The sequence below is a fragment of the Miniopterus natalensis genome, chromosome 3, assembly GCF_054644295.1.
Source record: "Miniopterus natalensis isolate mMinNat1 chromosome 3, mMinNat1.hap1, whole genome shotgun sequence".
In the NCBI taxonomy this organism is placed as follows: domain Eukaryota; kingdom Metazoa; phylum Chordata; class Mammalia; order Chiroptera; family Miniopteridae; genus Miniopterus; species Miniopterus natalensis.
The window spans coordinates 87597395-87625085 of NC_142083.1; positions in this window are offsets into that span (position 1 = coordinate 87597395).

The following is a 27691-nucleotide window of genomic DNA, read 5'->3' on the forward strand; positions in this document are numbered from 1 at the left end:
CCCTAATATTCAAGCATCAGGGAAATGCCCTAAGCTAAAGACAAAAAAGAAATTAACTCCCTCACCCTCTATTTGTGTTCTAACAAGCATCTCTGCGTTCCTCAAGAACTAATCCCTTTATTTCCATAATTGATTCTGGTGTTTTCTCTGCTTTCCCAGCTAAGTGCTTTCAAAGACTTTCAAAGACAGTTTACCACTCTAGGGGGGGAAAACTTTTCCCTTCCTTCCTTCTAGGTTCTTCGGCTGGCCTAATAATTAGCCTAACTTAAGAGAGATTAACAGAAGGAAAAAAAGAAATTTAATGCCGTACATATGGGAACCTCAAAGATCTGAGGCTCCCCGATAGACTGAGCTAAGGAGAAGGCAGTGGGAACCTGGCACTTCGAAGGGGAGGAAGCCAACTCACAGGACCTGCGAAGAGCAAATGCTTGGTAAACAGATGTTGGCCCTGCCATGCAGGTAAGTCTTTTTGGTGTAAAAATTATCTCTGTAACAGCTCTCTTCCTGGTACCAGCCCCTGTCTGAATTCTCTTATGCAGTTGGGAGGGGGTGTGTGTGTAAAAAGCTCTTCTTGAGTCTGTTGGGCTTTGATTACCTTCAGCTCCAAATAATGCCCAGGCCAAAGTGGCACATTCTGGGGCAGCCTGACCTCAACCGTATCACCTCCTGTGCTTTCCCTCTATCTACCAGATTAAAGCTCTCCTGACAGGGACCTAAATTTCGCTTTTATTATTTAAAGTCTCTCTACTGTAGGATTTTTGGCAATGCCAAACCTGAGCTGTAGAAGTACAGGGAGCTGGTCCAATCCATTCTCTATTTCGTCCATCCCCAGCATGTACACCAATTCTAGGCACAGGGAAGACACCATTAGTATGTCTAAATAAAACATAAAGGTGCTCCAGACACAGGTTAAATAATAGGGCCTAGAGGTTATTGAGGTAAGTGAGGGAAGCCTGTCTGCAATGAAGTCAGGAGGTCCTGGAAAGGTGAAAACAAGCATCTGTTTTGTGAGGAACCTTTCACTGTGTATCACAATTGTAAAAGGGGGCAAGACTGGGAAGAAACTGGAGACAATATTGAAATGTTGGGTGAGTCTGGCTTGAAGCTAAGTATAGTCTGCTTTCAAGAAGCTAAAAAACTGTAAAGTCAATCTCTTGACTGTGGATGTCAGGAGGGCCCTGGTATTGGTGCCCACGTGGCCAGATTGATCCAACTCAGAAAGAAATCTTTACTTAGGTCTCTAAAAATCCAATAAATTTTAACAAATTCTGTCAAAGCCAGGTTCCATCTTTGCCTTGAGCAAAAAAGTAGTGAACACTTTGAAAGGCACTTGTGAAGCTTCGGATGCCTAAAACCTTGGCTATTGAGGGTCAGCTCACTGACTCATTCCCCAGTGGACGGAGACTTGTCTGTTCTCCTCTCCATCAGAACTAGTGGCTTCAAGTGATAGGTCATCAGTTGTAATAGTTTCCAAGAGCTACAGTAACGAGTTTCCACAAATTATGACTTAACACAGCAGAAGTTTATCATGTTACATTTTTAGAGAAGTCCAAAATCCTGGTGTCAGCAGGGCCATGTTTCTGCTGCAGGTTCTAGGGAAGGATGCTTCTTTGCGTCCCCCGGGCTCCTGTGGTGACCTGCAATCCTTGGCCTTCCTTGGCTTGTAGCTGCATCATGCCCATCTCCGCCTCAGTTACCACTTGGCTTTCTTCGTTCTGTATCTTTGTATCTTTTTTGAATTATAAGGACACCTGTCACTAGATTTAGACCCCACCCTAATCAGGGATGATCTCATCTTAGATTGATTACTTCTGCAAAGACCTTAGTTTCAAATAAGGTTACACACATAGGTACTGGGGGTTAGGAATTTACCATATGTCTCAGGGGAACACAACACAACTCAGAACAGAGTCAAACTAGTTTTAGAAGGCTTCTTTGCTCTTGGTGTGACTGTGAGTGGGGGAATTGACTTAATCAAGACTCTTTAACCAAAAGAAACCAGGGGAATCATGGAGTGCAGGTGAGGTGGCATTGCCGACTGGCAAAGTATAGTTCTGATCTCACACACCTGGACTGGACTGCAGTGTATCTCGGGGTTTCCATGTCTAATTGAATCCTTTAACACTTCTTTGAGGCAGGTGACAACAGCTTTTTTCCCCCGCCATCTGGCAGGCCCTGCAAAGAACATCACAGTTACCCACCCAACTCACAAGGAAGCAAGCGAGGAGGTTAATGGACACCTGGGACCTAGTTAGAACTGCTAGTGGTTGGGCTGCAGTGACCTAGTTACTTTAGGGAGAACCAACTTTTGCCAGAATACAAGTCATGGGCAATTACTTTCTTCTGTATATAAAACAAACAAAAAATAGTTTGAGGATCCTTTCTCTCTTTACTTTTTATGACTTTTAGATTCAAAGACACCTTCGGACTCACCACTCCTGCTGCTTTCTCCTAGCTCCTTTCTTGGAATATAGAGTCATTGTGTCACATCTCCCTAAATGCTGGTCTTCTCAAGATGCTATGAGCTCCCCAGAGGGAGGGCGCACTCCCTGAAATCACCTCCGATTCCACGGCACCAGGTGCATCTTGGATACACCTTGGAATCATCTGGGGAGCTTTAAAAATATTGATCCCTGGCTTTCATCTATGCAGATTATAATTTATTTGGCCTGGGACATGGCTGTGAATCAAATTTTAAAAGTTCCCTAGGAAACCTTAATATGCAGGCAGCTAACGGTTGAGAACCACCACCCTGGTATCTACTACTGAGGCTTGGTAACAGCAACAGCAGCTAATATTTATTAATCCCTTATTATGTGACCTGGGCACTGTACTTTGCAATTTATATGCATTGTTTCATTCATTCTACAACCATTCTAAAAGTAGCAACTACCGTTACCCCTAGATTACATAGGAGGAAAATGAAGTCTAAAGAGGTTGAGTAATTGATTCAAAGTCACCCAGCTAGTAGGTGACAAACCCTGACCATCAATTAATTCCCTTGACATCTAGACGTCTGCGCTCCACCATTCCTACTGCTTTCACTGTGCTCTCTGCCTCCCTCTATTGGCACATAGGAGATGTTCCATAAGCAGTTTTTTGCCCCAAGCTTTATTGAGGTATAATTGACAAATACAAATTGTGTTTATTCAGGGTGTACAATGTGATAATTTGATATACAGATACACTGTGAGATACCTTTCACAATCAAGCTAATTAACACATCCACCGCCTCATGTAGTTACCCTTTTTCTGCAGTGAGAACTATAATACATTTAATCAAGAATTCTCACAAATTCTATAGGTTACATTGTATTATCCCAAATTTACAGATGGGAGGCTGAGCTTCAGAGAAGTGAAGTGACTTGTCCAAGATCACAGTTAACAGATGAAGGGGCTGGGCTTCACCTCCGGACGAACCGTGCAGAGTGAACGGAGGCCCTCTTCCCCGTTCACTGTGTGTTCAGAGGCCTGACAGTGCAGCTGTTAAAAGTATAGGACATGCAGCTAGACAGTTGGATCAGACTCGTAATCCACACAGTGGAAAGGAGGACAATCACCTTCAATGGTTTTTTTAAGAAATAAATTGAGATAATCTATGCGAAAATGCTTCCACAGTCCCAGACAATAAGGAGCTTGAGATAAGTGCTAGTTTCCTTTTTCCATTCCTTTCCTCATCCCCAAAAGAATTCCAATGGGTACAACAAAAAGGAACTATTCTTCAGATTTTTGTGAAACTCTGGTTATGGGACATGATCTGAAGTATCCAATAAAATTAAGAAAAGCAGCGTACTGAACAATTAATTCCCTTAAAAGTCTACTTGTTTTGTTCTAACTACGGGTGGGTGGTGGAGATCAGGATTTTAATTCTGATCTTTGATTTTGACCTCAGTGTCCACCAGCTGTGTGACCTTGGGGAAATCCCTCGGGTCAGCTCCTGCTTTCCAGATATCATCATGGTCCTATGAAGAGAAAAGGGATACCTGTGGCTTGAAGAGCTGTAGGTATGTGTTTTCAGGACTCTGTAAACTAAGGCTCATGGGAGCCCATCTCTAACTAAGCACAACAGAGAACAGCATCAGCCAACATAGCAGAAAGCCTAGTGGTGACTTCAGGCATAGCTGCATCCAGGTGCTGAAATGAGAGCAACAGGAATATTTCGTTCTTCCTCTCTTGGTTCCGCTATCCTATCTGTGGGCTCCACTACCAGCTTCCCAAATGGTGGCAAAGAGGTGGCCAGCACCAGGTTTACTTTCCTCTAGCCTAGCTGCCCGTGGGCAGCTCTAGGTTTCACTGTAATTAAATTGGCTCATGATGCTTTCAGGCCAGAGCCCGTGGTACTATCACAGAGCACTGACCTGAGGTCCTTAGCACCCCTTCCCTGTCTCTCAGCTCCTGCCCGCCCCAGGCTCTTCCTCCCCTTTCCCCCCCCACCCCACAGGCTGCAAGGCCGCCAGTTCTGACCCTGACCCTGTTTTCCCGGCCTCCACTCCTCCTCAACTCTGTGCTTCTCTCTTTTCTTATTTGGGGGGGAGGGGAAGTGATAACAAAAGCGTTGAGGGTTCATTATTAAATGAGGCCTGCCAGGTAGCAGCAGCTCTGACGATATCACGCCTCTCCCTCCGTATCTTCTGTGAGTCCCTGGTGTGTACAGAAGAGGGAGGTCGACAGCATCCAGATTCAGAGCTCAGCTTCCAGGGCAACGGTTGAGTCCTGGCTTCTCCGCTTCCAGCCGCGGCTCCTAGTGACCTGGCCAACCTCCCGAGCTCGCGTTCTCAGGGTGGGGACAGTAACGGGTAAGGGGACCGCCCCTGAGCTTGTGTGGCCCGCAGGTCAGGCCCTCTGTGCCCAGTAAATAGCTGAGCGCCAGGCTCATTGTACGCGGCCCTCAGATATCAACAACAGACTTTTATACCAAGCCCTTGGGGTTCATGGAAAGGACCGAGGGAGAGTTTACTCTGTTCTGATATGTGAAATATGCTTAAAGCCAAGTAAGTAATCATCATCTAGCAAGTACTTTCAGACTTACTGTGGGTGATTGGAAATTGCTCGTGACGTTCCACGTGCACATGGGCCAAGGAGACCAGATGGAGGGCCCTAAAATACACACATAAACAGAGTCCCTTGGTCACTTACTGCATTAAAATATTTCACAGTCTCCCAGGACGTGTTTTCTCGCCCATGAAACACTGCACAAGACTTTAGGTTCGCACTTTATTTCCAACTGGTATGTAACAGATTCACTCCTGATGGCACGATTCCTACAAAGATGTGCGAATGCTTTGAATCTTAATATTTAATATTTTGAAATAAGAAGAGAAGGTGTATATCATTTTCAGCATAGCATGGACAGTTCCATGCTGTATCTCAAACACCTATTTTGCTAACGTGCAATAAGCCTTAACAAAAAACATTTACCTCTACTTTTCAAGGAGTTTAAACATTCTTGATTATGTCTAATTTCCATAACAGTTTTGTGGACTAAGTAGAATATCCTGTCCCAGTGTTAGGGATGGGAAAAGTGACTCACAGCGAGATTAAATAGCTTAGTTCAGTCGGACACCCGGAAATGTTGAAAACAGAATCAGAATCCCAGCGTTAAGCCCCCTTCATCCTGAGACTTCGAGCCACTAATATATTCAGTGATAAAAGGGAAAGTATGCTTCTCCTCTCCTTTTCTCTCTGGGGCTCATGCTACCCTTGGGTGTTGGAGAAAAATGTAAGCCATGGACACGGTGGCACCACGGTGCATAAGGAGCCGCTGCAGAGAGGACAGCGCTGGCCCGGCCGCGGCCGGCACCCCCCATCTCGCCCAGGGCCCACCGCTGACAGTCCTCAGCACTCTCAGTGCTCACGAGGGTTTAGCTTAACAGAGGGCGCCTTCACATGCACGTCGTATGTACCTGAAAGTCTTTTATTAAAATCATGCCGGTGGTAAAGCATCAAACGGAACAGAAGGGCTCAGAGAAGACCAGGCCCCTGACCATCCCCTTTCTCCCTCCCTTAAATATAACCCATCTAGAAGCCTCTCTATTGCAGATCCTTATGTATCTTCTTTCCTTGTTCTTTCAACTAGAGATAAAATCTAAAATTCACTCATCAACTCTGCTCCCTCTTCCACTTCCCATTTTTTATCGCCTGTGCTTTTACATTATTACCAAGGCTAATATTATTTATGTGATGATGGTTACCACATATCATCAATTCTAAGGCTCCATGGATTGCAAAATGCATTGTTTTATTTGCCACTAAGAAAGACATTGCCAATCTAATTTTAAAGGGCTATCGATTAAAAGATACACCCCAATTTCAGAGATGTTTAAAAAACATGATGTAACCCTCAGACATTGCTGATGGTATTATTATAAAATGGTGCAGATGTTTTGAAACAGCTTCTCAAAATATGAAATACAGAGTTATCATATGACCCATCAATTTTACTGCTAAGTATCTACCTAAGAAAAATTAAAACTTATCTCCACACAAAAACTTGTACATGAATATTCATAGCAGTATTATTCATAATAATCAAAAAGGTATGTGCCCTTGACCAGGAATTGAACCCATCACCCTTTAGTGCCCAGGTCTATGCTCTAACCACTGAGCAACACTGGCCAGGGCTAATATTACATATAAATTTAACAACATAAATGAAATGGGTCTCTTCTTTGAAAAACACAAACTACCACGACTCACTCAATATGAAATAGATAATGTGAAGATGTCTATAGCCATTTAGGAAATCGAATTTGTAATACAAAACTCCTAAAAAAGAAACCTCCGGGCCTAGATAAAATTCTAATAAACATTTAAAGAAGAAACAACATCCAATCTACACATAAGCTCTTCCAGAAAATGGAAAAGGAAAGAAAACTACCAATTTATTTTAAGAAGCTAGTATTACCCTGATTCCCTAATACCAAAACTAGACAGAGATAGTACAAAACAAGAAAAGCACAGAGGAATATTCCTCATGGATATAGGCACAAAATTCCTTAACAAAACATTAGCCGGCAGAACTTGGCAATTTGTAAAAAGAATTATACACCTGACCGAGTGGGGTTACCCCAAGGATATAATATTTGAAAACCAATCAAGGTTATGTGCCACATTAACAAACTAAAGAATAAAACTGCATGGTTGTATCAATTGGCAAAGAAAATGAATTTGGCAAAATTTAATACCCATTTTTCATTAAAAAACTTAGAAAAAATAGAATGAAAGGAAACCTTCATAATTTGACAGAACATTTCCCTCTGAGATTGGAACAAGCTAAGAATGTCTATTCTTGCCCCTTTTGTTCTAGCAAATGCAATAAGGCCAGAAAAGGAAATAAACCTTCCTATTTGCAGATGACATGATTGTCTATGTGGAAAACATCAAGTCATTTATAAAAAAAAAAAAAAAAAAAGCTCCTAGAACTAAGAAATGAGTTCAGCAAGGGTTGCAGGGAACAAGATTATTCTAAACTTTATATGGAAAAACAAAGAAACTAGAATCACTTAAACAATTTTGAAAAGGAGGGAAAACGTGGGAGAAATCATTATCCCTGATTTCAAGATTTATTACATAACTACAGTAATTAGGAATCTGTGGTGTTGATGGAGGGTTGAACGCATGCACCAATGGAACAGAACAAAGATCTCAGAAACAGACTCACATAGAAACACCTACCTTAATTTTGACAAAAATGCACAAGTAATTTGATAAAGGAAAGAGAACCTTTTCATCAAAAGATGCTGCTGAAATTTACCATCCTGTAGTCAAAAAAAAGAACCTCAACTTAAGTCTTTATAAAAAAACAACAAACTCAAAATGAAGCTACAGACTGAAATGTAAAACCATAAAACCTTTAGGAAAAAACACAGGAGGCCATCTTTGGGACCTAGGGTTAGGCAGAGTTCTTAGACTTGATACCAAAACCATGATCTGTAAAGAAGAAGTTGATACACTGGACTTCATCAAAATTAAGAGTTCTTGTTCTGTGAAGGACCATAAGGCAAACTACTGCTGGGAAGAAAATATTTGCAAACCACATATCTGACAAAGGACTAGTATCTAAAATATATAAAGAGCACATTAAAATAAATGAGATATTATTACACATCTATCAGAATGGCTTAAATAAAAAATAGTGACCACACAAAATGCTGGTGGTGATGTGGAGAAACAGGATCACTCATACATTTCTGACAAGACTGTAAAATGGTACAGCCACTTTGGAAAAAGGCCCATTTCTTTAAAAATTAAGCATACAGCTACCATATAACCCAACAACTGCACTGGGCATTTACCCCAGACTTAAGTTACCACAAAATCTGTACGCAGATGTCTACAGAAGCTTTATTCATAATGGGCAAAAGCCCAGATGGCCTTCAATAGGTGGATAGTTAAACAAACTGGTACATCCATACCATGAAATACTGCCTAACAATAAAAAGGAAAAAATGATATATACAAACAACCTGGATGAATCTCTAGAGAATCGTTTTGAGGGAAAAAAGCCAACCTCAAAAAGTCACGTACTGTATGATTCCATTTCTATGACATTCTAGAAGTGATAAAACTGTAGAAATGGAAATTACATTGTAGAAACAGAGATTACAACCGATTAGGGTTAAGCAGGGAAGTTGCGTGACTATGAAAAAGCCAAATGAAGGGTCCTTGTGGTGACGGCTGTTCTGTATCTGGGTGGTATCAATGTCAATATTCTGGTTGTGACGTTATACATAGTTTTGCAAAATGTTACATTTAGGGAAAACTGGATAAAAGGTACCGTGGATCTCTCTGTATTAATTCTTACAACTTCGTGTGGATTTACATTATCTTAAAATAAAAAGTTTAATTTTCCAAGATGAGAGTGGTGCTGAAATGGTTTCACTCGGGACGCACCATGCTACAATAGTTGGCCTCAGCCAGTCATCACTGCCGTTACTCAGTGGCCCATAGATTATATTTTAAAATATCTCAGAGGGACTGAGGAGCCAAATCCAACCGAAACCATTCACCCTTTAAGAACTGATGAGAAGAGAGTTGCAATAGCTCATCTAAATACTTAGAGCGTCGCTCATCAATACTAGCCTGGCATGGGAACCAGACACAGTTGGCAGGGCTGTTTCCTGGGGGTCGGAGGGCTATTTTTGTACCTCAAGTGGCGCACAGAATGCAACATTAGGAAGCAGATATCAGGCAAATGCCTGGCTGACATTTGGGGATGGCTGTTTAACAGTGAGTGTGTTATAAGATGCCAGAAATGAGGCGTTGCAAGGACACGGGGTCGGGACCCCCAGGTGTCTGAGCAACAGACCGAAGAGTCTAGGAAATTATGCAGCCGCTCATCCAGGCTGATAAGCAGCCCGTGGACAGGGACACGAAATGGCTTCACTGTCCCCTAAACCGCTCCGTCTGTGGCTGGGTAGCTGTGGCTGAGTCTGGGAACAGACGGAAAAGGCTGAGAGGCCAGCGGGCTCCGTGGGATTAGCTGCGCTGGGGAGCGGAGCAGCCAAAGGGTGGGATGAAGCGATGCTGAAAAATGAGGCAGCCCCCCACGCCGCCCTTTCTGTTGGGGGTGACGCTCTCCCTGTCCCAGCCACGTGGCCGCAGCTGGAAGCGCTGGCCCATGGCGGGATGTGCTCGGTGAGTGCGGGGCTGGCGGCCGCAGGTTTTGGGGCTTAGGCCAGCAGCATGGAAGAGAGCCCTAAGCACTGATAGCGGGGTTGCTCTGACGCGCAGAGCTTTGGGGGAGATGTTTAAGGACAGAATTAATAACTGAGTGTTCTTCCTAAGAGGCCTAAGAGCAAATAGACAGTCTGGACCATGGTTTCCCACCCACACTGTCTGCCTGATGCTTGCTAATGGCCTGTCTTGATGGCTTTGCATCTGCTGCATGAATTTAGAGCTGGGCTTGGGGATCTTCCCAAGAGCAGGCAAGAAGCCCGAACGACATGAAGATCAGGCAGATGAGCTTCACCCCTCTCCTGACTGACAGGTTACAAACCAGAGATTAAATGTCAAGGCTGAGGCTTGTCCTCCTGAGAAAATGTTTTCTCTTCTTGTCTGCTGGAGAAAATGACACCAGGAAGGAGCATGAGGCTTGAGCAGCGTGGTAAAGAGGACACGGCAGGATTTCTAGTTTTGGAGATGCTGTCAAGGCTGGCGAGGCAAGTGGCAGGAGGGGGCAGTTGAATGACCTTGTATTTAGTCTAGACCTGTGCGTCTCAATTTCAATATGCAGGCAAATCGCCTACAGACCTTGATAACATGCAGCCTCTTACTCAGTAGGCCTGGGGTAGGGCCCAAGATCCTGCATTTCCAACAACCTCCCTGGTGATGCTGATGGTTCAAGGACCACACTTTGAAGAACAAAATTTCAGACTGTGAATTTCAGACTGTAAATTTTGTCTGTCCTTCCCTTCCCGCCCCCTCTGGCCTCCAGGAGAAGCTAGATGAATGGCAGGCCATTGAGTTGCTACTAGAAAGGGCATTTTTAAAAAAATTTTTTTTACTGATTTCAGAGAGAGGAAGGGAGAGAGAGAGAAACATCAATGATGAGAGAGTCATTGATCGGCTGCCTCCTGCATGCCCCTGACTGGGGGTCGAGCCCACAACCCGGGCATGTGCCCTGACCGGGAATTGAACTGTGACCTCCTGGTTCATAGGTCAATGCTCAACCACTGAGCCATTCTGTCTGGGCTAGAAAACGCACTTTTATTTATCAAACTCCTATCCTGTGCTAAGGCTTTCCATGCATCACCTTCCCTATTTGAGAGATGAGAAAACTAAAGCTCAGAGAAAATTTTGGTTGTCCACTGTTATGGGCTGAATTGTATCCCCCAAAAGTCTTACGTAGACATCTTAACCCCCCAGTACCTTAGATGAGACTGTATTTGGAGACAGGATCTTTAAGAGGCAATTAAGTTAAAAGGACAGTATTACAGTGGGCCCTAACCTAATATGACTGGTGTTCTGTTGAGAGAGATTAGAAAAGAGACACACACAGAAGGAAGATTATGTGAGGACACAGTGAGAAGACGGCTACCTGTAAGCCAACGAGAGGGGCCTCAGAAAGAACCAACCCTGCCCACACCTTGATCTTGGACTTCTAGCCTCCAAAACTATGAGAAACTAAATTCCTGTTGTTTAAGCGGCCCAGACTTTGGTTCTTGGTTATGGTAGCTCTAGCAAACTGATATACCAAGAGATGGGGAAGAACATTCTAGACCAATAAAACAAATGAGCTAAGGTCCAGGGTGAGAGGAGGCTTCACACTGTCGGGAATCTGAGAGCAGGTCTGAGTGGCTGGAGGGTAGTCAGTGAGATTCATGCAGGAGAGGAACCTGGTGCGACAGGCCAGCCCTGTGAGTGCAGGAAGGTCTCGGTCCTTGTCAGAGGAGCAGGGAGGAGCCACGAAGGGCTCTCAGCAGGGAAGCGATGTGGTCAGGCCGCTCTAGCTGTAGGGGGACGAAGCCCTGGGGTAGAAGGAGACCATTGGGCTGTTTCTATGAAGCGGGAGGGGAGAGAAAAAGACAGCAATGAAAGACCTGCTGACTTCCAGGTGGACAGATGGACATCGTCATTCTGAGTGCTTCCTGGCATGGGGGAGGAAGAGCAGGACTCCTCAACCTGCACATGATGGGCACATAATTTTCTGTGCACTGTAGGATGTTTAGCAGCATCCCTGGCCTCTACCCACCAGATGCCAGTAACACCCACCCCCAATCCAGCTGTAACAATCAAAAATGTCTCCAGATATTGCCAAGCATCCTCTGGAAGAGGCAAAATCAAGCCCTGGTTGAGCACCCCTGAGGAAGAGGGGAGTGCAATGAAAAAGTCAAGGGTTCTCAAAGTGTGGTCCTCAGACCAGGAGCAGCATCTGCGGACACATTAGAAATTCGATTATTAGTGTTACAAGCACTCAGACCAGACACGGAGGGAAGTCCGCTGCTGCTGGCGAAAGGGTTTGAGAGCCCGTTGACTTCAGCAGCAGGGAGCTGGCATCACCGGCTCCTGTCTTCTAGGAGCGCCTCCTCCCCAGTGTCCTGCCCTCCTTCACACATTAGTCACCGTGGTGCCCCCCCCGCGGTCAGAGATGATTAAGGCACAGTCCTCCCTCCCAGCAGGTGTTAAAATCCTGTGGCACCTTATTAATAAGCTTTTCTTTTCTGATAGAGTAAAGGAGTAAACATTTGTTGGGTGCTAATTATGTGCCAGAAACATCTACCCAGGCTTCACAACTGCATGAGCCAGTTGCCATCGCCAACCTCACTTAGCAGATGATGGATTGTGGCTCAAGGGGAAAAGGCACCGGCCAGAAGTCAAAAAGCCACCAGGCAGGCCCCTCTGACCCCGAGGCTTTAGACTTTTCTTTGCATCATGCTGAACAGAGATGATACTTATTTCTGATCGTGAGGAATGTCACAAAAATGCACAGCGTTTTGGAGGTTCTCAGGCTTAAGTAAGAGTGGAGGAAACTGCACAAGGGCAGGAAGCGGACTCCGGAGGATACTGTGGTCCCCACGCGCAGCACCCACTCTGTATCGAAGACAGATACGCAGGTCGGAGATGTCTTGAAGCAGCAGAGGAAGAAGCAGGAATCAGGGGCCATTAGAAAGTGACCTTCCTGGGGAGGAGAGGGGAGAGTCTTCAGGGAGGCTGAGAATGGAGGCACAGGGCTGGAAAGAGCAGGGGTCTTTGACACAGCCGAGCAGTCCAGGACTCTGGATTCAGGGGACGTCGGCAGCCACTGCCTGGGTCGGTCGGGAAGGACACATACCACAAGGATGACACGAGGAAATACAGCTCTGCAGCTGGACATAAATTGGGTCTAACAGGATGGGTGATTCATGGTGTCCGATGTAAACCTCCGTGTTACAAGCACGGAGGCGCAATGAGACTCAAGCCACATAATTCAACACGACGGCTGAGGCGTCGGGAGGGGAGGCCTCCGTATCCGCATCAGCCGTGTTCATTTGGACGGTAGCTTCGTGAAGGGGCGTCATCGAGAAAGGAGCTGGCAGGGAGCTGGCCAGGGAGGGAAATTAGAAACACCCAGCCCAAGATGCCAGGATTGTACCACCGGGCTGTTCACTGCCTTTTATCAGCGCCAGACGACCAACAATTAACAAGCTGATGTTCACAATGAATAAGCAATGCGTTATCTCACTTAATTCTCCTAACAGCCTAGAGAGTTAAGAATAAGCCCCATTTTACTGATGATCTGAGAGTTAAGAATATTGCCCGATGGAACATGGCAGAGCTGAATTAAAAATAAGCGTGTCTGATTTCAAAAACTCTGGTTGCAAATGCTCCGCTCCACTTCCCCCCAAGCTGAGGTTTCCTCCAGCGTCTGCAGTGGATGCTTTGAATGCAGTAGGAGTGGATATGTGTGGAATAAATTAATGCCTGTGTGACTTTCATGAGCTGATTCCGCAGCCAGGAGATTTTGGTCAACGGCCTTTGCTGGTCAGACATCCACAAACGTGTTTTGTTTGGCTCACCGAACGTCAGCTCACATCCTGTTAAAAAAATTGTTACAATATTGGAATATTCCCCATAAAAATCCAGATTTCCTGTGTCTTTGGAAAGATCGGGAAATCTAGCAATACTAGGCTTACTTGGCAACCATTGGTTGGAGCTGACAATGTCTGCACTCTTCCATTTATAGCACACCCTACCACTCCCTATTGCTTCTCTGAGCCCAAATTCAAGTGCTCCTTGACATTTATCATCGCATTTGGGTTATTTTCTTTTCAGGGTAATTAAGGAAAAAGTGAAATATTTATTATGCCATCTCTATCAAATAGAGGAAAATAAGACTGACAGGACCACACCTTTCAAGAAAATTTAGAATTGAAATATATCCTGTGTGTCTAATATATAATTACAGTTCGTGTCAAAAGCACATGTCTAACCCAAATGGCTTCATTCATTTTCATTTCCAGCTTGATCTTTGTATGGATTTGACTTTCAGCCCCTGGTCTAGACAGTCGATTTCAAGAGCTCAATAGCATGTGAGGTCTTGTCAATATGAGATTTATGAGCAATCAGGGAGTCCACAACAAACAAGAACCAGTCGTTTAGTTGTTGCTATAAATGAATTTAAGAATTCCTATGTATCAGGACTTGGACATTGAAACTGTCGGTGATCTACTGCACTTTTTTAGAGCAGAAATCTAATTTTAGATAGTGATAACTAACAAACATTACCCTCTATTGAGCTAGTTGCCAGGAGCCAGAATATTTAGTAAGTTTTATACGTATGTTTTAACATTCATTTTAATTGATCACAATCTCCCAGAAATGCAGGTATTATTTAATCCCAACTTTTTCACTAAGGTAGTTAATGATCAGTCAAGGTCAAGGCATAAATGCAGATCTAATGCAAAGCCCAGATTCTTTCCACTGAGTTGTACTGCTTTGCCTTTGATTGTAATATGGCCTTACCACTTTTTTTTTAATCTTCACCTGAGGACGTTTTCTCCATCCAGGAGGATGGGAAGAGAGAGAGAAACATCGATGTGAGAGAGACACATCGATTGGCTGCCTGACACAGGCTCCCTTCACTGGGGTGGGGAACCTGCAACTGAGACACGTGCCCTTGACCAGGAATCAAACCCGTGACCCCTTCAGTCCGTGGGCTGACGCTCTAACCACTGAACAAACCAGTCAGGTCTGGCCTTATCTTTTTTTGTTTTCCCTTTTTGTTTTAAAATTTTTTCCTGAGGTTTACTTGTTGGTTTTCCTTTTATTTGTAACCTCTATTTGTACTGTAAGACACTTCTGAGCAACATCACTTGGATTTTTAAGACAAACTTTACAAGGAGTTTTTGCCTTATAACAGAGAACTTCATCTATTTATATTTATTGTCACAACTGACACTGTGTATTTGCGTGTACTTGCTCTCCTCTTATCTCTCTGTCCCTCTGCTTAGTGAAACGTGTCAGAGCCCTGTGCACAGCGGGCAATCAGCGACATTTGTGGGCCCAGGAAGGTGCTTACCACCAATGGGGAGAAAGGTTTTTAAGTTAAGCAAAGATGGGTTGTTCATTCCTTAGCACCGGGAGCTGTGGGGATGAGGTAGCCTGAGGTTTACATCTTTTTATTTTTTCAGTTGCTGGTTTCTTATTCTCTCCTCTAAAGAGGTGGAAAGACTTCTTATCCAGAAACCTTAATAAATGAGGTCAAAACTTCAGGGAACGTTACAGTGGTATACAAGCAGTCCCCCGCCGCCCAGCCCCTGGTGATCACCACTCTGCTCTCGTTTCTGCGAGTCTGGCTTTCTTAATTCCACGTGGAAGTGAGATTAGACAATACTTCTCTTCCTCTGTCTGACTTGTCTCACTGAGCATAATGCCCTCAAGGGCCGTCCATGTGGTTGCAAATGGCAGGGTTTCCTTCTTTCTCGTGGCTGAAAAATGTATATGTATGTGTATGTGTATGTGTATGTGTATGTGTATGTGTATGTGTATGTGTATGTGTATGTGTATGTGTATGTGTATGTGTATGTGTATGTGTGTATGTGATGTGTGTATGTGTGTATGTGTATGTGTGTATGTGTGTATGTGTATATGTGTATGTGCATATGTATATGTTTATGTATATGTGTGTGTGTATATGTGCCTGTGTGTATGTATATATATGTATATGTATATGTATATGTATATGTATATGTATATGTATATGTATATGTATATGTATATGTATATGTATATGTATATGTATATGTATATGTATATGTATATGTATATGTATATTCATATTTATATACCACATCTTCTTGATCCATTCATTCCTATTTGTCACTCTTTCTTCCATGCTTCCTGGCAACCTTCTCCAGCGGACATGAGGATGCCAGGGTTAGCATGAGAAATGGGGAACGGGTTTGGGCAAAGGCGGAAGCAGGTCTAGGCTCTGAAATCTACGTTCCCTCCTCCCCGCCTCTGCTTCCCCTCCTCCCGCTCACCATCTCACCTTCCCTCGCTGTCCCTGCTCCCTCTCATCCCATGGCCTCTATTTCCTCGGCCTCCCTGCCTCGTTCCCCTGCTCCCCCCTTCCTCCCTCCCTTACACAGGTCATGAGTACAGCCTGTGACTTCGTTGGAAATGCTCTGTGGAAAAGACTCTTTAATGAAACCACACTAAAGGTGTGGAAGAAGAGGGAGCACCTACCGAAACCGTGCAGAGCAGCCTCAGATCGCCAAGTGATAAACAAAGGGGGGAGGAGGGAGGGCTGGGCGCAGGCTGTCCCTCGGGGAAGCTCCGCGCTCCCGGGAACAAGGCCAACTGAGCATCGACGCACATCCCGCCCGGAGGCTTCCGCACAGGCCCTGCACCGGGGCCTTCCTCCCGCCCCAGCTGCCGGGAGGGCAGAGGCCAGGGAAGCTCTCCCCCCAGGCCCCAGGCCTGACAACGGCCTTGCCAGTGGCCACGCCGGGCGTGTGGGCAGCCCCGAGCCCTGCTAAGGGACCCAGGCTCCTGTGAGTGCCCTGGTGGCCGCACAGGCCTCCCTCTAGGCATCTCGGTTGCAGAGCCTACGGGTTATTCCTTCATCCACCCGCCTTCAGCCAACGTCTCCTTTTCTGGAAGACTCTCCACACCATGTTTTTCCCAGGTGCTCACCCTCCTCCACAAGACCATGTTCTCAAGGGAGGTATATTTTTAAACTGAGGTACAATTTACCTGTAAAACACAGAATTCTTAAGTGCTCAACTCAATTAATTTTTCCATATACAAACCCTGTGAGACTACTACTCAGATCAAGATATTGGATCTTCCCATCATACCAGAAACTTCACTCCTGCTCCCTTCCAGTGAGTACCAGCCCTTTCTGACAACTGCCGCCACAGCTTGGTCTCGCCTGCCCTTGAACTTCATATAAATGGAACCACACTGTGTGTGCGCTGTGGTGTCTTCCTCCTTGCCCAATATGATTTTGGGACTCATTTGTGTTTTTGTATGTAGCAGTAATTTTTTTTTTTCTCATACGTTTTTTAGAGAGGAAGGGAGGGGAGAGAGAGAAACGTTGATGTGAGAGAACAACATCAATCAGTTGCCTCCTGCACGCACACTCTCTGGGGATCAAACCCACAGCCTGGCTTTGTGCCCTGACTAGGAATTGAACCAGTGACCTTTCAGGGCATGAGACTATGCTCAACCAACTGAGCTATACTGGCCAAGGTTGTTTTTTAAAAATGAATAAATATACTACAATTTGTTCATCTATTCTTCTATTACAAGAAGGCACATTTTAAATGCTGAAATGCTGATATTTGGAAAAGTTCTCTGTGCAAAGAGAAAGCAAGCTAGTGCTACTGAAGCAAAAAATGTCGCTGCTGTGACATTAAAACCTGCTGGGTCTGTCTCTCTCTGTCTCAGTATGTTGGCAGGGGAAAGGTAAACACCTTCCTGGGACTATTCCTGGCAAAGCAGGCTGGCCAGAAGCATCAGAAGTCACACTGCTGGGCACAGGGGCTCTCCCTTCAGGCTGGACTCTGGGTCCAGGGAGCCCAGCAAGCGCTGTCAACAAATGAAGTTTACTTAAGATGTAGTAGAAAATCAAGAGCCCAGACACACATGCTGGGTTCCATTTCTGGAAGTTACTCTTAGCTGTGTAATGTTTCGAAGGACACTTGAAAGCTGTAGCCCTTAGATCCCACTTCATAAAATGAGTTTTATAAAACAAACTGTATAATATTGTGAGGCCTCAATGAGGCACCAGATAAACCCTAACATGTAGTAGGAAAATGCATATTCGGAAAGGAACCCCTTCTCAGACTAAGGTTTCCAGAAGCTTCTTAGAGAAATGAGATTTTTATGGATTTTTTTCTCCAGAGGAAAAATATTAAAAAATTGTTTGACCGCCAGGGGAGCCTTCCACAACTCATTCTAACACCGATCACTCTCCCCAGGACTTCCAGAGGCATGGTTATGTCCGTCACACAGAATGAGGCACCAGCAGGATGCAACACAGACTCATGGCTTGTACTGGGGCCTGCCGCTGGGTGCCCTCGGCTCTCTCTGCCCCTTCTGACCAGGCTCACTTGCTGGAATCCCATGTTACCCCGGCACCCCCTTCCTCCCCTGCATTACTTCTCCATCTTCAGTGGATCATCCCACTGCTTTATAAATGTGACTTACTAGGTCCTACAGGAAGTCCTTCCATTGGCCCTCATTCTCTCCAGAAAATGCTCAATTTCTCTTCTGTCTTTTAGGGCGAAGTACCTCGAGAAAGCTGACTTGACTCTCTGTCTTCACTTCCTTACTCTCATCTCCTCCTCAACCCACTGCACAGTAATGACTATTATATTACCAAAAGTTGACCATGACCTAGACCTTGCCAAAGCCAATGAGGTATTCATTTAGTCATTCATTCATTCATTCATTCATTCATTCATTCATTCATTCATTCAACAGCCAGTTATTGAGCATTCCTTTAAACAGTGTTTGCTCTAGGTTCTGGCATCTATCTCTGAGCATAATAGACAAAGATCCTTACCCTCCTGGGGCTTACCTTCCAGAAGGGAGTAATGACATAGAAAGCCATCATTTCTTCCATTCTCTCCCCAGCACCCTTTCCTTCTTGAAATACTTTCTACCTGTGTGACTTTGGGGAAGACAAACTTTCAATGTCTCAATTCCCTCCTTGTTGGAGGGGGGTCATCGAGAGTAGGTGGCCAGCAGTTGATGCCTGGACTGGACCCAGGTAATTGGAGGCTCTTCCCCTCTCCCCTGTCTTTGGAGCTGTGTCAAAGATGCAGCCTGGAGAGAGTAAGGTGTTGCTGAGACCACCTGGACGGTATAGGTGATGGAACCTCATTAAGGCCTCTGTATAAACTTTAAGATTTTGGCCTGTGGCTACAGAGATCCCCTTGTCTTGTGGTCACTCAAGACAAGCCTCCTATGTAAGTTCCCTTTTTTGTTAAAAATGCCACCTACCCATCTGCAGTGACTGGGCTCTTTCTTAGGTTTTTCCTTGCCCTCCAGGTACAGGGCTAGTTTGCGAACCAAGGCTCCTCTGTAAGATGCAGATGGAAACAGCCACCAGGAGACCTGCTGGGAAGATCCTGGGAAGTGCTGTGTCCCCAGTGCCCTGCACACACACAGGCAGAAAATTTGCCAGCTCCCCTTTCTGATGTTTTTTTTTTCCCCCTTACTCCACAAAATCTTTAATAACAAAGTATGTAACTCTATATTAGTTATGCTTGTAATTATAAAGTAACTTTCAGAATAATGTATGCAAGGGGATTAAATTGCCTGCAGCTCAACATGAGTTTTTTTAACTTCCAATTATATGGTCTTAGCCAGCTCTCTGATTTCCAGACTTGTAATTATTTTCTGCCCGACAGTGCCTGCCAACCTCAGGATGGTCTGGGCTTGTTTAGCTGAGACCTTACGGAGCTCAACAGCCTGGCCCGAGGCCCTTGCTCTTCAGGAATCGCATCCTGGGTTTCTCTCTCTCCCTCACTCTTTGCTTTTGATATAATTTCAAACTTACAGAAAAGCAGCAAGATGAATACAAGGAAATCCCAATATCCTTTAACCATGTTATTAACATGTGCCCTATTTTATTCACCACTCTACATACATATTTTTTCTGAAGCATTTGAGAAGTTGGAGATTACACCTCTTTGTTGTTAACTTTAACGTGTATTCCTTAGGATCAAGAATATTATCTTCCAAAAACACAGCAAAATTATCAACTTCAAAAAATCTAATAGTGGTATAAAACTATCATGAAATGCAGCCTGTATTCGAAGGCTGTCAGCTTTCCTGGCCTCCCACCCCACTCTACTCTACCGTCCAATCCAGCATCACAAATTGCATTTCCTTGTCAGGCCTCTCTAGGCTTCTTTCTTCTATGTCTCTTAGCCTTTCTTTGTCTTTCTGGAACTTGATATTTTTGAAGAATTCTGATTGGTTATTCTGTAGACTATTCCTCAAAACCACTTAGATAATGTGTCTTCCAGGTTTCTCCACTGTCTAGTCACTACTTTTCCTTTGTAATTAATAGCATGTATAGATACTTTGAAATTCTGTACATATCCTACCCCTTTATCAAACTTTTACAACAGCGGCTTAATTTCGTTGATGGTGTCCCCCAATCTCTCTATATTTATTAGTTGACATATTACCATCAGGCAGAGCTTTCTTTCCCGTTTACTTATTTATTCATTTACAAACTCATATATTATAGTCAATGAGTTATAATCTATTATCATTACTTATTTTCATACTCCAACTGTACCAGGCTGAGCCAGAAGGAACTCCTTCATGTTGACCCTGTGTCCCTTTGACGAATCCACATCATCTTGAGCACTTTCTCTTTTTCTGGCACAAAAAGGAATTCTAGGCTCAACTTACACTCTCTCTTCCCCAGCCCTGGGCCTGGCCTTTTCACCTAGGAAGCTGGGTTCCTTTTAGAGGTGACTAATATTGGAAATAAAGATCTGGGTCTAGAAACACTCACTGCTACCTCTGTATCATTGCTTCTAGGCCTCCTCAGCAGATAGAGCTAAGACATGCATATGTCTACACACACACACACACACACACACACACACACACACACGGTCCCCTATGTTAAAAACCATGAATTTTACTGATACCTCTAATTCTAATCCAATGGCACAAGAAACGTTCTAGTTTTCCCCCTTTCCATATTTGCAACTGTCTCTTCTAACAGTGAGAAACCTGGATCTCATTATCTTCAAAATATTTACTCTTTTGCTCAAGCCCAGGATCCACAAAAAGTAGTTTCAGAGTTGCTAACTCATGCCACTGTGAAAAGCAAACCAATTAACTGGAGTGTGAATGTTTTTAATTCTTTTTTTGGGTAAAGTTTACATAAAATGAAATGCATAAATCTTAAACATGGAGTTCATGAGTTTTGGAAAATGCGTGTATCTTTGCAGCCCACAATTTTATCAGTACATATAGCACTCCCATCATGCCAGGAAATTCCCTTAAGCCTCAGTTTCCAGTCAATTTCCCACAAGAGTCAATCATTTTTGTTAATGTTGTTCACCACCGACAATATTTATCTATTTTAAAACTTCATATAATTGGAATCGTATGGTATGTTCTCTTTTGTGTCTGGCTTCTTCCACCCAGCATAATATTGAAATGATTTATTGATGTTGTGACATGTACGTTCCTGTTTATTGTGGAATTGTTAATTCATTGGATAAATAAGCTACAGATTGTTTCTACATCTTTCCTGTTAATGGCTATTTTGGTTATCTCCAATATTTAGGTACTATGAGGAAGCTATGATCAGCATTCTTGTACAAGTTTTATTCGTGGCTATATGATTTTATTTGTCTTTGGAATATACCTAGGAGAGGAATTGCTGAGTTATTGGAGAGAAGCTGCCAGCTCTTTCCAAGGTAGCTGTAACATTCTGCACCCCCCAGCAGCGTATGGGAGCTCTCGTTGCCGCACTTCCTGTCAACATTTGGGTTGTCGGTCTTTTTAGTTTAACTCTTCGGGTGAGGGTGCAGAGATATGCCAGCGTGGTTAGAGTTGTACATTTCCCTGGTGGCTAACGATGTCGAGCACATTTCTGTGCTTATTCAAACTTTATATTATCTGTTTGTGAGAGGGTGTCAAGGCTTTGTCCATTTTTAATTAAATTGTTTGTCTTTTTATCATTGACTTGCAGGTGGTCCCTGTATATTCTGATGCAAGTCATTTATCAGGTGTGTGTTTTGCACACATTTTTTTTCACAATCTATGGCTTCTTGGTTAATTTTCTTACTGCTGACTTTTGATGAGCAAAAATATTTAATTTTGATGAAGTCTAATTTACCACTTTTTTCTTCTTCGTGTGAGTTCTACTTAAGAAATTTTTAACCACTCCCAGATTGTGTGGATATTTATTCACCTATATTTTCTTCTAAGCCTTTGTATTTTTTGACTTTTATACTTAGGCCTATGATCCATCTCAGATTGATTGATTTATTTGTATAGTATAAGAGTTTTTCCCCCAATGAATTGCTTTAGTGTCTTCATCTAAAGTCATTTTATCATATAAACTAGAATTTATTTCTGGACTCTCTAGACCATACCATTGATTTAGAAGTCTTTTATTGTGCTAATATCACGTGTCAATATAGTAGCTTTATAATAAGTCAGATAGATCAATGCTCCAACTTTGCTCCCTTTATCAATATCACTTGATATTCTTTGCACTTGGATGTCCTTTGCACTTCCATTTAAATTTTCAAAAGCCTACACCTCAGTTTTCTCATATTTAAAACTGGGATTAGAATGGTATTTACCTAATGGATCTTTTGTAAGAAGTAAGTGCTTTGTCATATATAAAGCACCTGGAGCAGTGTCTGTAATATCACAAAAACTCAGTCAATGCTTATGACCATATCCCTTCTCTTGTACACCTGACTGAACCACTCAGGAAAAAATGGTGTGAAAGCAAACTTCTAGCTGCCAGAGGAGGCAACCCTCCAAGCCATGTCTAATAAGTTCTAGTTCTTCCCATTTGCACAACGGCCTGGTTTGCTTATCGACATCTGTTCTTTCTGGAAGCTGACATGTAATTTTCTTACCAGTTAACCACAGATTTCTCATATGCAGCAAATATATAAAAGCATCCATCACACATCATGAGGCTGGCTTTGAGCAGACCATGAAACTCGATGGCCTTTTCAGATTATTTTTAGAATCCGTAGGTGAATTTAGATTCATTTGCCTTGAATTTTATGAAAAGCCCATCTTTTATCATCATTTCCTGTCAAGTTAGCCTTGTGTTATTTGCTTTAAAGTATGATTAAATATGTCATTATCTATATATAAATAAGTGATATTTAAAATGCACTTAGAAAAATAAATGTGCATGATAGCAAATGTAAAACATTCACAGCCCTGGCAGGTGTGGCTCAGTTAGTAGGAACGTTGCCCTGTCCATCGAAAGGTCATGGGTTCGATTCCAGGTCAGGGCAGATATATGGGTTCTGGGTTCGATCTTTGGCCCAGTCTCGGTGCTTGTGGGAGGCAACCGATCAATGTTTCTTTCACATTGATATTCCCCTGCCCTCTCTCTCTGCCCTTCTTCCTTTCTCTCTGAAAATCAATGAAAATGTCCTCAAGTGAGGATTAAAAAATAATATAAATAAAATATTCACTATCATATAAAGCACATAAAACTATCTGTAATTCCCCTAGCTTCAGAAACATGATAGCCATCACAGAATAAATTATATATTATAAAATACATATTGAGTATTATATATTATATTGTGTATTACAACAGAAGAGTTTTTGAGTCAGAGAGCATAGGTTAAAATGCAGGCTGTGCCATATACTAATCCTGTGACCTTGGGAAATTCACTATTCTCTTTAAAATTCATTTATCTCATTGTAAATGAGGACAGTAATGTCTCATTCACAGGATTGTCATGAAGATTAAATGTGAAACTACATATAAGTGTCTAGTATTGTGCCTAATAGACCATTCGTGCTTCATAAATCAAAGATTTTATTATTCTGGAAAAATCCTATTTCTGTTTATCAATATTTAAATTTCAGTGGATGGACCATTGCTTCATTCCCCCGAAGAGCTATATCTGGAAGGAGAAATTCTGGATATATAGAAAACGTTATCATTTGAAAATAGCCTTCACCGGGAAAGGGGGGAGAGGAGAGGCTGGAGCCAGGACGCAGGGTGTCTTCTGGGTCCCTCTTATTGCCTCACAGTCTCCTCCTGATCATCACTTACCACACGCTTCTCTAAAGATGGGTTTCTAGGGAGGGCCTGTCACAGCATCTGCATCCACACCAGCTCTCGGGGGATCAGGGGTCACATTGCTCCCATTCCTCACAGTGAACCCCAGGACTTGGGGACATTGTAACCGCAGTCCACGGGCATTTCACACATGCGAAGGAGTGAGGTCTGAAAGCCATCGAGAGGAGGCCCTGAACAGTCAGTATTAAGGATTAGAGAGCTCTTTTCTGTTTCATATCCTTCAGGGGATGAGCTGAGGGACACATTAAATCAACAGATAAAAAAATGAAATATTAAAAGGTTTGGGGAAATGGATTTTGTTATCATGGTCCTTGGGACCAAACTCTCTATTAAAAAACACCCAGATAAGAAGGTAGCATCAAGTCAGAGTCATGAGTGGGCCATAGGGAAATAATAATAATAGTAAATATAAAAACAATGGCTAGGTTTTCTGAGTGTTTACTATGCACTAGACACCCTTCCAAATGCTCTCTGTGTATTAGCTCTTAAATCTTCAAAACAATTCAATGAACTATGTACTGTTATTTTTCATAGTTTTCAGATGATAACACTGAGGTAGAGAAGGCAATAAACTTGCCTCAAGGCACACAGCTATCAAGTGGTAGAGCTAGGATTCGAACCTGGGCAGCTAACTTGAATTGAGAGCAAGACACTGACCCTGGTTTCTCTCCCAGATAAAAATGTGCCCTTGCTGATGTGAGTTTAGTTCAATGACAAGGAGACTCAGATATCTGTAACAGCCCTTTAAATAGAAGCACATGTATTATTAGTTATTCTGGGAGGTGAAGAGATTTCTGTAAGCCCCGAGCATAAAAAAGACTATGGTAAAAAAAAAATGTTTGTGTAGCTCTCATTCTTTGGCATGGACCTACCCATTCAGACACTGCCATTGTAGCCAAGTGTCACTTTCCAGGGCCAGGAAAATCCCTATCTGGGTCATACTATATCTATTCCTGCTCTTAGACATTCACATTGCACTCTTGAGAAGTCCCAGAATTTTGGCTCATCAAATTCGTAACCTTCAGTAGGTGTGTGTGCAGCCATGAGATATATAACCCCGCTGAGATGCTGCAAAGAATCAATCCTGAGTGTCTTTTAGAGCCTTGCTTCCAAAAGCATGGCCTATGGGCCTGTAGCACCAGCAGAACTTGTTAGAAAAGCAGAGTCTCAGACCCCACCCAGGCCTTCTGCAGTAGGTAGAATCGTGTGCCTGCGACTGACATGTCCACCTCGTATCTCAGAAGGTGACTTTATTTATTTTCTCACAAAAATCATTTCCTTGCTTGCTATTTGGAACTAGGGTCTTTGCAGATGGTACTAACCCAAGGACCTCGAGATGAAATTATACACCCAGGTGTCCTAAGAAGACGAGAGGAGGAGGCTATGTGACATTGGACACAGAGATTGGAGTGATGTATCTACAACCCCAAAAAATTCCCAGGACGGCCAGCAGCAACCAGAAGCCAGGAGAGAGGCCTGGACCAGATCCTCTCTCAGAGTGTCCAGAAGGAACCAATGCTGCCAAAACCCTGATTTCAGACTTCTGGCCTCCAGAACTGTGAGAGAACACATTTTTGTTGCTTGAAGCCACCAAGTGTGTGGCAATTTGTTACAGCAACCACGGGATACTGATACACTTACTGAATTAGAACTGCATTTTCACAAATCCCTTCATGACTTGTGAGAGCACATTGACATTTAAGAAGCACTGCTTTAGCATTTCCAATGCACGGTGACAACCATCACAGTTGTCTATCTGTTCTAAGGAACAGGACCACTTTACCAAATCAAGTCTCAGGTTAAACAGATGGAAGCGATTTGTCTCTGCTACAGGCTGAGGTTGACGGGAGAGGTTCAGATGCCCCGCTTTCCTGACCTCACCCCTGACAGGTCTGCCTGGTTCTATATACAATTTGTGTGGATTCACATTTGACTCATGAAAAGCTCCTGTGAGGTGAGGTCATGGTGCTAATAAATAATGGAACCAGAACTCAAACCCACTTCTTAGGACTCAAAGTTCTGCTTTTTAGAAAGTTATGTTTTTTTCTCGCAATCTTGTAAAATCTTACTTAGCAAGGAGGCAAAGCTTACAAAAAGGTCATTCTCTGTGCTGTTTCATCATTGATGAGAACTTTGAGTTTTATTGGCCACAGGATAAGCTTGCAGATATTGGTATTAGTTATGGCCTCACGGTGGTAGCCTTCCCTTTGAAACAGGGCCCACATGGGGAGCATAGATCCAGCTTTGGTTCTGTTAGAGATGATCCCTAGCTAGGATGACCATGACCAGGGAGAGGCCTTCCCCTGCATAAACTGTAGGCAGGGGCCAGGCAGGGGCACAGACTTTCAGCCTATTGGCCTCACGGTCCTGCTTGAGTGGAAGTCAGTGGTTGATAGGCAGATACAACCCAAATGCCCCAACCAGGGTTGGTCTTTATGTATCCAGGCCGATCACTGACTACCACCAGGGAGCCAAGCAGACCTGTTTTGAGCCTAAGCCTGCTATGGCTGTAACACACGACCAGTCCCTCCCCATTCCACACAGAAGCCATGATTAGGAGTGAGGCTCCTGGTCCTGGCTGGTGTGGCTCAGTGGTTAGAGCACCGGCCTGGGCACCAAAGGGTCACTGGTTCAATTCCCAGTCAAGGGCATGCACCTGGGTTACAGATTTGATCCCTGGCCCCAGTCAGGGCTCATGTGGGAGGCAGCCAATCGATGTCTCTCTCTCATGTCGATGTTTCTCTGTCTCCTATCTCTTCCTCCCTCCACCTCTTCCACTCGCTCAAAGAAAAAAAAAGCAGTGGAAGAAATACCTCAAGTGAAGATTTAAAAAAACAAAAAGAGTAGGGTTCCTGGACCTAGAAGATCTGACTCCTCACCCTATCTTTTCCTGCGATCTGGTCCACTTTGTTCCTTACACCCCATATAACACCAGTACTTGCATGACAACGTGATTGTCAAGGATGAGTTAATGCCTGTAACGTACTTAGAACAATGTCTCATGCCAGCAGCCAGGAAGCCAGCTGTCATGTGTTTTACCCTCATGTTGGCAAATCTCCACGTGCAGCATTTTACCAATGAACTTCGACCTTTCCCACCTGCTTCATCTCTCCCAAGGCAGAAGGTCCCTGTTCAACCGATCATCACAGATCCACTGAACTCACCATTTCACCTAATTTTTCTAGGTCTGAAATTCCTCAGCTGAAGAATTCACTATGTCCCATAAAAAATAGTCAAGATTTTAGTGTATCTTTGATCCTAATCACCTATAAGTGACTCCTCTGACTGTGCCACCATTTTTCAACTTCATGCCCACACACACCCAATGCCTGTCCACCTGTCTTGGTTTCATGTCTAGAAGACTCACCTGTGTCCTATACTTAGCCCCAGGGATTAATCAGAATTATTTTGAAAGGAAACTTAGAAGACATTGAGGTCAACTGTCCATTTTTAAGATGAGGAAACAGAGAGGGAAGGACAAATGGAAAGAGAATTGACATTAATGGAGCACCCTCGGTGCCAGATGCCTTCCGCTTTGTCTATATATTTCCACTCACCTACAGGGCGCTCTTACCAGATCGGGGTTCTCATGCTCCACTTACAGTGACAAATGTGAGATTCAAAGAGGGGTGGCTAATTTTCCCAAGAGCATCCAATTGGAATGTGAAAATTCAAGATCTGAACCAGACCTTTGTATTGCCAAAGCCTTGTTTTGGTCATTTCACTAAATCATGTGACTTAGCTGCCATGGGATCTACCCGAGGTCCCAGAGCTCTTGCAGAACGTCTGGAACTGAAATGTGCCCCACCCACCCCCTTCAGTCTATTTCAAGGCCTTTTAAAATATATGCTTTTCTAATCTTCTCAAGTTATAAAAATGCTTGAATGCAGACTCCTCATTTCTATAGCAAAAATATTAAATGTTGTTCATGCA